Source organism: Bubalus kerabau, chromosome 19 (assembly GCF_029407905.1).
Source record: "Bubalus kerabau isolate K-KA32 ecotype Philippines breed swamp buffalo chromosome 19, PCC_UOA_SB_1v2, whole genome shotgun sequence".
Lineage (NCBI taxonomy): Eukaryota > Metazoa > Chordata > Mammalia > Artiodactyla > Bovidae > Bubalus > Bubalus kerabau.
In genome coordinates, this window is record NC_073642.1 from 61,266,600 (window position 1) to 61,277,568 (window position 10,969).

General features: G+C 45.9%; 1 long non-coding RNA gene across 1 annotated transcript; it reads right to left on the reverse strand.

Moving 5' to 3' along the window:
* Positions 1 to 307: 307 nt before the first annotated feature.
* On the reverse strand, positions 308 to 3,211 carry LOC129634320 (uncharacterized). Its single transcript, XR_008705554.1, has 3 exons — positions 3,107 to 3,211; positions 2,433 to 2,616; positions 308 to 922 (listed from the first exon to the last, which is right to left on the reverse strand). It is a non-coding gene; the product is annotated as an uncharacterized LOC129634320 (long non-coding RNA).
* Positions 3,212 to 10,969: the final 7,758 nt, after the last annotated feature.

Sequence of the window (10,969 nt, forward strand, 5' to 3'; positions counted from 1 at the left end):
TGAGTGATTGGCAAATCCAGCATCTGAATCCAGATTTTATTCCAAAGCTGTGTCAGGTGGAACCCAGGATAGCGCATCCTGCATTTTAGTGGGCTAGATGGTGACTCGTAGGGTGTTACGGCTGTTAGAGAAGACATGGAAAGGTTCCGTGTGAACCTAGAGCTGGACACGATGGCCGCTTAGAAACAGAGAGTTCACATTTGTTGAAAAGCACTTCACACTATTTTAGAGAAAGAAATCTCCTGGATGCTGTAATATCTCATGCAAAGATTTGTTTATGTCTCTAAAGCATAACAAGTAAATATCATCATATTTGATATAGTGACATGTGTTTTCTGGTCAATATAAATGCCCAGCCAAGGAAGACAGGCACACCCTAGCCATAAGACCAGATTGTGGGCATCCGTATGGAAGGTACACAACTCGGAGCCAGAAAAGCCAGGTTCCAGGCCTGGCCACGCTATGAATTTGCTGCACAGCTTCGGTCAAGGTGCTTTGCTCCTGGGGCCTCCGTTTCTTCATTTGTAAAATGAGTGCAGTTCGGTGGTTTATAAAGTTCCTTCCATTTCTGCGACATTCTACATTTACGGCTTATATTTTGATGCCACTTGCTGATCTTATCTTCCACTTCTGCTGCATGAAAGATGCAGATTATTTTTTTTTTTCTTTTTCAAAAAGTTTATCTATGGCTGTGCTGGGTCTTCGTTGCTGCACGTGCGCTTTCTCCGGCTGCAGAGAGCGGCGGCTACTCTCTAGCTGTAGTGCACGGGCCTAGGGCACATGGCTTTCAGCAGTCGCGGTCCCTGGGCTCCGTAGCCGTGGCTCCCGGGCTCTAGAGCACAGGCTCCGTAGCTGTGGCTCACCAGCTTAGTTGCGCTGCTATTGGTGGATCCTCCCAGATCAGGGTTAGAACCCATGTCTTCTGCATTGACAGGAGGATAAAGAGGCACACTGTTATACTGAGCTACTGGGAGGGAAATTTCTCTTATTTTTAAAGACATCCCTCCTACTCCCCATCACAGCTTGCTTTCTATTTGCACCAAGAAGCACAACAATGAGACTCAAATGAGTGTTTCCGTAGTCCTGGGCACACTTCTCCATGCTCAGTTTAAGGCAGATTCCTAGATGGCTTATTTCTAGATCAAGGCATTGAACTGCAGCCTGGCCCTGGGAGCCAGCCGGCTCCCTGGAGTGCCATATGGGCCTGCTGTCGAGGCCATCAGCTTCTATGGAGCATCCTTCAGGGAAGGGATAATCTGAGTGACGACTGTCTAGGGGGATGCCAGCATTTTACGACTGAGAAAGCACCTTACTTCCAGTGTCTCTACGTAGTTGCTACCCCTTGAAAGGTTGCAAGATCACATGGATAACAACAGGGCTGCTGGTTAAACAGCCATCTCTGGGCATAGAGTTGTAAAAGGCAGAGTTTGGCTGGACCCAGTTCCGGGACCCCCACTCTCCCACTCTGTACACCAAACTGTCTGTAGTCACAGACAAGCACGTGAGGTCCTGGGCCGTCCTCTGTTTCCTCGGTGAGCCACGTATAGCGAGAAAGCGTGAAAAGGGTTTCCATTCGGAGCCTGGACCACCGGAACACCCAGCTGTAGGCTGCCCAGCTGGGCTTCTGGGCACCTGTATGTAAGGGCTGACCTGGCCTTAGGTTGACCATTCACTTACACAACAGCAGAGTCAGGGCAGAGCAGACCTGGGGGGCAGCAGACAGGGAAACCAGAGAGGAGTAGCTTCTGGTTCTGTGTGAGTCACTGACTCACTGGGTGGCCTGGAGCAAGCCTCTCTGCGCCAGTATCCTTATCTGCATCTTTATCTGTATCAGCATCTTTATTTCCTATCTGTAAAACAATGGCCAACCTCCTCTGAGCTCTGACACCCATAGCACTGTGATCTATAGCCATCTCTCACTGGGCACTGTGATCTTGGCCTTCAAGTCTGTGGGTTTCCTTTTCCTTCTCCACAAATACTGAGGCTTCCCAGGTGCCTCAGTGGTAGGGTACACACCTGCAATGCAGGAAACACAGGAGACTTGGGTTTGATCCCTGGGTTGGGAAGATCCCCTGGAGGAGGAGATGGCAACCCACTCCAGTTTTCTTGCCTGGGAAATCCCCTGGCGTGTTACAGTCCATGGGAGTCACAGACATTCAGACATGATTGAGCATGCACGCTTGCCTGACTGCTTCCACAAACACATACGGCAGTCACAACACTGGCTTCTGACCTCGTGTTTGGTCTTCTCCCTTCCCTCTGCTCACAGCAGAACCTCCCCATTCTTTATTTGATATTTTTTAGGGGCTGGTAACAAAAAAAGTCACACAAAACATTTTTTAATATTAAAACTATTTTAGTCTGGGTCCTTCAGAAAAACAAAACCAATAGGAGATAAATATCAAGAAATTTACCACAAGGAATTGGCTCACATGGTTAGGAGGCTGAGAAGTCTAAGATCTGTGGTTGGCAAGCTGAAGACCCAGGAAAGCCAGTGGAGTAAGTTGAAGTCTGAGTCTGAGTCCAAAGGCAGGAGGAGACTGATGACCCAGCTTGATTATCCACATCCTAGTTCAAAGACTACTTCCCTGGTGGCTCAAATGATAAAGAATCTACCTGCAATGCAGAAGACCCGGGTTCAATCCCTGGGTTGGGTAGTTCCCTTGGAGAAGGGAATGGCTACCCACTCCAGTATTCTTGCCTGGAGAATGTCATGGACAGAGGAGCCTGGAGGTATGCAGTCCACAGGGTTGCAGAGCTGACGAAACAACACACACACACACACAGCTTGAAGCCAATCAGAGAGAAAGATCGAATGATCCCTTCCTCAGCCTTTTTGTTCCATGTAGGCCTCCAGTGGATTGGATGATGCTTACCCACAGTAGGGAGGGCCATCTGCTTTGTTCAGTTCATCAATTCAAACACTAATTTCTTCTGGAAGGTCCTTCACAGACATACCCAGAAATCACGTTTTAACCAAATATCTGGGTACCCTGATTTTCAGTCAACCTGATACCTAAAATTCACCATCACAGAAATGTAATTGATTTGTGCATCTTAAAAGTCCAGAAGCTCAGGCACACAACCAGGACCCTGCATCTCTCACCATCTCCAGATTCCCTTCGCTCAGAGATGGTATTCTTCTCAGGATGACTCTTCCTACCTGACTCCAAGAGGGTCTTTCTGGGGCTACACCTTTCCTTGTTCACCCAGAGCAGAGCTGTGGTGGGAAAGCAATTCTTTTAACATCTGATTGGATCAACATATGTTGTATGCTCAGCCCAGAGCCAATTATGTGGCCTGGGGATGGGTTATGCTAATAAGTTTGAGTCTAAGTCCTGGGGCTTCCCAGGTGGCTCAGTGGTAAATAATCCACCTGCCAGTGTAGGAGAGGAAAGAGATGCAGTTTTGATCCCTGGGTTGGAAAGATCCCCTGGAGTAGGAAATGGCAACCCACTCCAGTATTCTTGCCTGGAAAATTCCATGGACAGAGGAGCCTGGCGGCCTACAGTCCAGGTGGTCACAAAGAGTTGGACATGACTGAGTGACTAAGGACAGCCTGGGCCTCCCCAGGGCTGGAGCTGAGCTGGCCTCAGGGCCACACCGGTGGTGCTGAGTAGGGCATCATTAAGCAAAAACTGGATGCAGGTACCAACAGGAGGGAATGGATATGGAGAGGCCCCAAACATCAGCTCTTTGTTACAACCATTCAGCTTAAGTGTTACCTTGGGTGGTATGCTCATTTTCTGATGGCCACTAACTCAAATCACCATAACCTTGATGGCTTGAAACAAAAAACAAATTGATTCTCTTCCTCTCCTGGAGCTCACGGGTCTGAAATCAGCTTCACTGGGCTGAAACCAAGATATTGGCTGGGCTCCACTCCCTCCTTAACTCTCACGGAGAATCCTTTTCCTTGCCTTTTCCAGCTTCTAGAGCTCTGTTCTTTGGCTCATGGCCCCTTTTTGCATCTTCAAAGCACATCAAATCTTCAAATCTCTCCCTGCTTCTGGAGACATCTCTTCTTCTCCTCTCTCTTTCATCTGACCCTTCTGCCTCCATCTCATGAGGAAATTTTGATGACATTGGGCCCACTGCTAAACCAGGATGATCTCTCATCCCAAGACCCTTAACTTAATCACACCTGCAAAGTCTCTTTTGCCGCATAAGGTAACATGCACATATTCCAGAATCAGGACCTGGGTATCTTTGGAGGTCACTATTCAACCCAACAGAGGTGACTCTTCTGCTGCCCTGGACAGAATTAGGTGAACCTTTTTCTGTGCTTTCCAGGTCTTTATTTATACCTGGACTTGGCATTTATCAGTCTCATCATGGAGTCTTGCGTGTATTTACAGGTCTGTTTCTCCCCCACTAGGCTATGAGCACCTTGATACTAGAAACACTCTATTTCCTACAATCACAGCTGACCCAGAGTAAGTTCCCAATGAATGAATGAATGAATGAATAGAACTCTTCACTGAAGCAAAAGTAATGCAAGTTGAAGGCAAAAGGCCTGAAGCAAGCTGAAATGGAGGATGACTTAGAGACAGCATAGGGTTAATGCCAAGACCCTGAATCCCAGTCCCAGATCTCCAGGCCCCTTCTGCTGCCTCTGTACTGAGAGACTTGGCCGAGCACATCTTATTTCCTACAGCCTATTTTTAAAATCCCTCAGTACTAGCAGAGCATCACTGTGGCTATAAATAGAAGCCATGGATTTTATGATCAGAGAAAATGAGTCCATCATATTAAAAAAACACACACACTATTTATAGCCCAAGGATTTCCACAGCTGAGCATACTCACTGTGAGTATCCTGGTGGATCCTTCTCCCAGCCATACAGTGCTCGTGGAAACGTACTGGGGGAACGTATGTCATTTCAAATAGCGTTTATTATTGAAAACCCACTTTCTCAGGGAGGGGATCATGCAAAATGTATGAAACTGACAGGAGTCTTTTAGAAGAGAAGAATCACACTGCAGGTTGTAGAGTAGCTCAGGATTCTGACAGGACCAACAGTGGGTGAGGATGAAGGAATCATGCAAAAATATTCAAAGGGAAGCACACTGGGCAGGTCAGAAAGCCAAGGACCCACTGGGCCACTCTGAAGCAGTACCAACCTGCTCTGAGCCCTTATGGCACACCGAGCACTGTGTTAGGATCTTAATCACATTATCTCCTTTCATCCTCCCAACAGAGCAGGGCATGTTGGTACTATTATTCCCAAACCCATGTGTTGTTGCTGTTGTTCAATTGCTCAGTTGTGTCCGACTCTTTGCAACCCTATGGACTGCAGCATGCCAGGCTTCCTTGTCCTTCACTATCTCCCAGAGTTTGCTCAAACTCATGTCCATTGAGTCAATGATGCCATACAACCAACTCATCCTCTGTTGCCCCCTTCTCCTCCTGCCCTCAATATTTCCCAGCATCAGGGTCTTTTTCAGTGAGTAGGCTCTTTGCATCAGGTGGCCAAAGTATCGGAGCTTCAGCTTCAGTATCAGTCCTTCCAATGAATATTCAGGACTGATTTCCTTTAGGATTCACTGGTTTGACTTCCTTGCTTTCCAGGGGACTCTCAAGAGTCTTTTTCAACACCACAACAGTTTGAAAGCATCAGTTCTTCAGCACTAAGCCTTCTTTATGGTCTAACTCTCAGATCTGTACATGACTACTGGAAAAAACATGGCTTTGAGTATATGAGCCACCCAAAATAATGGGCCATGGTGGAGAGTTCTGACAAAACATGGTCCACTGGAGAAGGGAATGGCAAACCACTTCAGCATTCTTGCCTTGAGAACCCCATGAACAGCATGAAAAGGCAACCCCATAATACAGATGAGTAAATCGAGGCTCAGCAAAGTTGAGTAAACTGCCTGAGGTTTGGGCTGGACCGGGGACTGGAAAGGGAGCCAGCACTCTCAAGCACTAAACTGGACCATCCACATCACAGTTCCAGGAGCAGGAAGGGGGTGGGATGGAGACGTGTGTGTTTCTGCCTGTTGTTTGGCTTTCAAGGCCCCAGTAATCAAGCTCCATCCACACCTGCAAGGTGGCTTCGTCCTTCTCTTTCTACCGTCTCCTCTGTCCTTTTTCTCCTCTCACAGAATACATCCTAGCAAGGGAGGTAGCCATGGGCTTGCACTCAGCGGTCTACTCACTGTATTCCCCAGCCAGCCTGGGATGCTGTGACCAGTCACGGCAGTGGTTGGCCATAGGCAGCCAGGGCTGTCCCGCCAGGACCCCCGTGCTGTCTTGTTCTGGCCCCACATGGTGGCTTCCCTTTCCTCTAGAGAGATCCCTCCCCATCGCTGTGCCCCCCAGCCCACCTCCTCCTTGGATGGCTTCTCTGATTACTCCACTGCAGGTCGCCACTTTTCTCCTCTGGCTCCCTGTCTTCCAAGAGGGCCAGACTATTAAAATTGCCCCTATCCTAAGACCCTAAACACCCTTGGTAAAAGCAGATGCTCAGGGGCCAGCTGCCAGCACGCAGAGCAGAGACGGTCACGCAGCTGAAGCCAGCGGAGCGTCAGCTCAAGTCTCAGGTGTGACTGATGAAGAAACGCATCCAACAGAGGGGACCATGTGGCCCCGGCTGGCAGCAGGTGCACAGCTGGCTTCCCTGGGACTGAGATTCATGGGTGATGACCTTAACGCAGGGTCATGACCACAGGTGAGACTTATTATCTCTTAACTTTCTCTTTAGTGTCAGGGGCATGTAAAATAAGATTTTCTGGTTCCTGCTCAGTGATGTCCCCTCTATCTTTTCTGCCCTCACCTTCATCCGGGTCACCCTGACAGTCCCCCTGACATCAGCGACAGTCTCCTAACTTGCCCCCTTTGCTCTTCTCTCTTCTTCCCCCGTCCATTCATCCTTCACTGTTCACCCAGAGAGAGTGTCCCAAATCCCAGGTTGGCTGAGGCGGCTCTCTGCCCTTCTCTTCCCCCCATGCTGATCTTCCTGTAAAACATCCTCCTGGTCCTTCAGGTATATCACGAATTTCCTATGATAGTTCCTAAGGCCTTTCATGGGGTACAAGGTCCTGTCTCCTTCTCCAGTGTCTCCTGCTGCTTCTTCACAGGGGCTTCTGCTCCAGTCAGAGCAAGTGACTTACTGTCCCCTGAAGCCAGATGCTCCTCTGTGGCCCCAGAGTTCTTTTGCTCAAGGTCATGGGCACTCCTTGGGGACAGAAACTAGATTATCGTCTCCTTATTCCTCGATTTTTAGGAGATGTTTAACACCTGTCAATAAAATGCATAGAGAGAGAAATGAATGGATGGATGGATGGATGGACGGATACTATTTTGTACCTCTGAGATCCTCTGGTTACCTATTAATCCTTCAGGGCTTCCTTGTATTCAACTCCTCCTCTTTCGTGACCTCTTCCCTGGATCTCAGCACCATCCCCCACCCCCGCCCCCGTCTAAATTAGGTGCAATGTCATCAAACCCTCTATGAGCCCAGGAACTGCAGGACACTAAGTACCTGCTGTGTGTCCGCTCCCACATGAGACTGCCCAGCCAAGGACAGAGTCCATGTTTGATATGTGAGTGTGCCCAGTGCCGAGCATGAGGCCCTCGATTTTAATGACTAAATGGACTGTGTAACTGTCTGACCAAATCAATGAATGAAAAAGCACAGTGACACATGCCTATGGTCAGGTGGAAAATTAGGGAGATGACCCAGAGCTAGGTCCTGGTGTTCAGGCTTCCAGTTCTCTGTTCTGTCTAACATTTCCCAGTGGAGATTTAAAAAAAAAGAAAAACTAGAGATGTTACTAGTTTTAGACTTTTTTCCCAGGGCTCTGGAGTGCCATGAAGTACCCCAAGCAAACTGGTGTCCCAAAATAACCAAACCAGAACGTGTTCACCTGTGATGCCAAACTCAATTTCTCATCAGTGCTGTCTTCTCTGGAAGAAAGTTACTCAGGGCATCACTAGCTTAACCCTGGATCCTGAATGATTAGTTCAGAAAACAGACAGTAATTTGCAACAGCATGGATGAACCTGGAGGGTATTATGCTAGTGAAATAAGTCAGACAGAGAGGGATGGATACTGTATGTTATCACTTATCAGTGGAATATAAAAAAATAAAACGGATGAATATAACAAAACAGAAATAGACTCACAGGTATAGAGAATAAACTCGTGGTTACCAGTGGGGAGATGGAAGGGGGAGTGGCAAAAAAGAGGTAGGGAATTAAGAAGTACAAAGTACTATGTATAAAATAAATAAGCTATAAGGATATATTGTACAGCACAGGGAATATAGCTAATTTTTATAATGACTTTAAAGGAATATAATCTATATAAATTTTGAATCACTATGTTGTACATCTGAAAGCTAGTTTTAAAAATAATAAAATAATGTTAAAAATAATAAAAATTTAAAAAATAACAAAATAATTTTAAAAGACAAAATATATATGTATGAAACGAGTTGCCAGTCCAGGTTCGATGCATGATACTGGATGCTTGGGGCTGGTGCACTGGGACGACCCAGAGGGATGGAATGGGGAGGGAGGAGGGAGGAGGGTTCAGGATGGGGAACACATGTATACCTGTGGCAGATTCATTTTGATATTTGGCAAAACTAATACAATTATGTAAAGTTTAAAAATAAAATAAAATAAAATAAAAAGACAAAATATATTTCTTAAAAGAAAAAAATAAAACAGGCAATGGTGACTTGGGAAGAATGCTGTCAGTAGCATGGAAGATAAGAACGCATTTTAGAGTTGGGAGCAGCTGGGAGTCATGCAAAGAGCCTGAGGTTAGACTGTATTCCCAACCCTGTTACTAATTTACTGTGTGACCTTGAATGAGTCACCTGGTCTCTCCAGGTCTTGGCTCACACTCTGTAAAATGAGGGAACCAGAATATGTTGTCTCTAAGGCCCTTTCCCAGTTCTCAAATTCTATGGGTTAGTGTCTGTAGAGCTCATTTAGAAAGACACGAGGGATGCAGAGGTTAATGAAGAAGACAGACTTTTTCCAAAAAAGTGGTGAGTAGTAGGTTTATTTCCTAGGCACTTAGCAATCAACAGCAAAATTAGTAAAAAAAATAATATGAAAAAGAAACCTACTAGGTTTAAGATAGAATGAATCCACTTACAAGTAACGTGACCTTCAGCTTCCCTAGAAGTCCTCTGCTTCAGGGATCCCTAGCCCCTCCTCTACTGGAAACGTTCTTCCACCCATCTTGAGCGGTGGGATGGGTAAAGGGGACAGAGACTTGGCTCGCTCCATCTCTAGGGCCCAACCCCAAATCCAGCCAACTGTAGACATGCAATAAAAAGCATAGGTTGGAGAAATAAAAATGGAACTTCCATTCCTAATTGTCAGTTTCATTAATGATGAAATTCAATTATAGCCCTACCGGAATACCTGAATATAAAATAGACATCTTAGCCAATGCACTGGTATTTCATGGTTCTGCACCTTTAAAATGAAAGGAGGAACTTGAAAATGTTCCCTTTTGAGGGTAGGATTTAGATTTTCTGAGTGCTTTTGGATTCATTATTAACTAACAATCAAATAATCCCTGGTACTTTTGTAGAGTTTTACAGTTTATATAAGACTGTCCTATCCATTATCTAATTTTCTGTGAGACAGCAGCTATTATGCCCATTTCACAGATGAGGAAACTAAGGCTCAAAGAGGCCAAATGACTTGCCCAAAGTCTCATGGACAGTCAAGGCTGAGCCAAGGCTGCAGTGCAGGTGGTCAGCCCTCGACACCACAGTCAAATCCACCTATGCCCCCTTCACTGACTCCTCTCTAACCTACTCTATTGCTGCCAACGAAAGCAAACCAGGGAGGTCTGCAAATCTGTGGGTCTACTTCCATCTTGCTTTTCTTTCTCTCCTTTTTTCTCCTCTTATTCTTTCTTCCACCTTCAAGGAGAATGTATCTTGCTGAAGCCCTAAGAATGATTTTAAGGTAGAAAAAGAAGAATTGAAGGATGGGGGAGGAGAGAGGGAAGAAGGAAGGAGGAAAAGAAAGGGAGGAGGAAGGAGGTAGGTCTTTGCCACTCTGCACAGTGCTTCTACATGGATTTATTCAATTCTCTTAAGAAGCTTCGGAGACAAGCCTGGGATCCCCATTTTACAGATAAATGAACTGAAACTTACATCAATCTCTTGCCCAAGGTCACACTGCTAGTAAAAGATACAGCCAACAAATCTCATGGTCTTCTTGAGATTCCATTCTACAGAGATGACAACTGGATGAGAAAGAGAAAGAATAAAAACTCAGGGTACATGCAGATCATTTCTCCCCTCCCAAACTGTGAGGTTGAACCCGTTCTATCAGATAACAGCAATACAGGCCAATAATTTCAATTTATAGAGGTACAATAGACACAGCCAGCAGTGTGCCTCTCTGCTTTTGAAAGATGTGGTTCTATTAAAAGTATTTAATGCCACATGATATAGTAAAGTAAGGACCCATTTTGCAAATTCTGTTATCATGTTCCATCTTCATGTCTGCCATTTTAAAGAGCTTTCTCTGTGAGTTATACTAACTTCTAATTAGCATCCTTTTAGAGTTTTACAGCTTCTGATCGCTTACAGAAAGCCAAAAGAAAAAGGAAAGAAAGCTACAAGATGTAATTTGGTGAAGGAAGCAAATTCAGTCCTTCTACAATATACAGAACTGATTCGTTTGGGTGACTTGGCTTGCAAAGGCATTCATCTCAAAGGAAGGAACATTTGCTGAGAGTCTGGTACTTGGCGTGGAGAAGGGGCTGACAGAGAGATGAATAGCATGCTTCTTGACTTCAAGGAGTTCGACATCTGCTGGGGGAGATGAACCTGACCGTCGCTAACTCAAGTCTGAGCCTCACCCAGTGAGTCTGTGATGTTCCTCTCCCAACTTCTTCTACTGAAGTCCAAAATTCTACCTAGTTGGCAGCTACCCTTTTTGTGTGTGTCAAATAGAAAAGGTATCCCTCTACATCTCTTGATA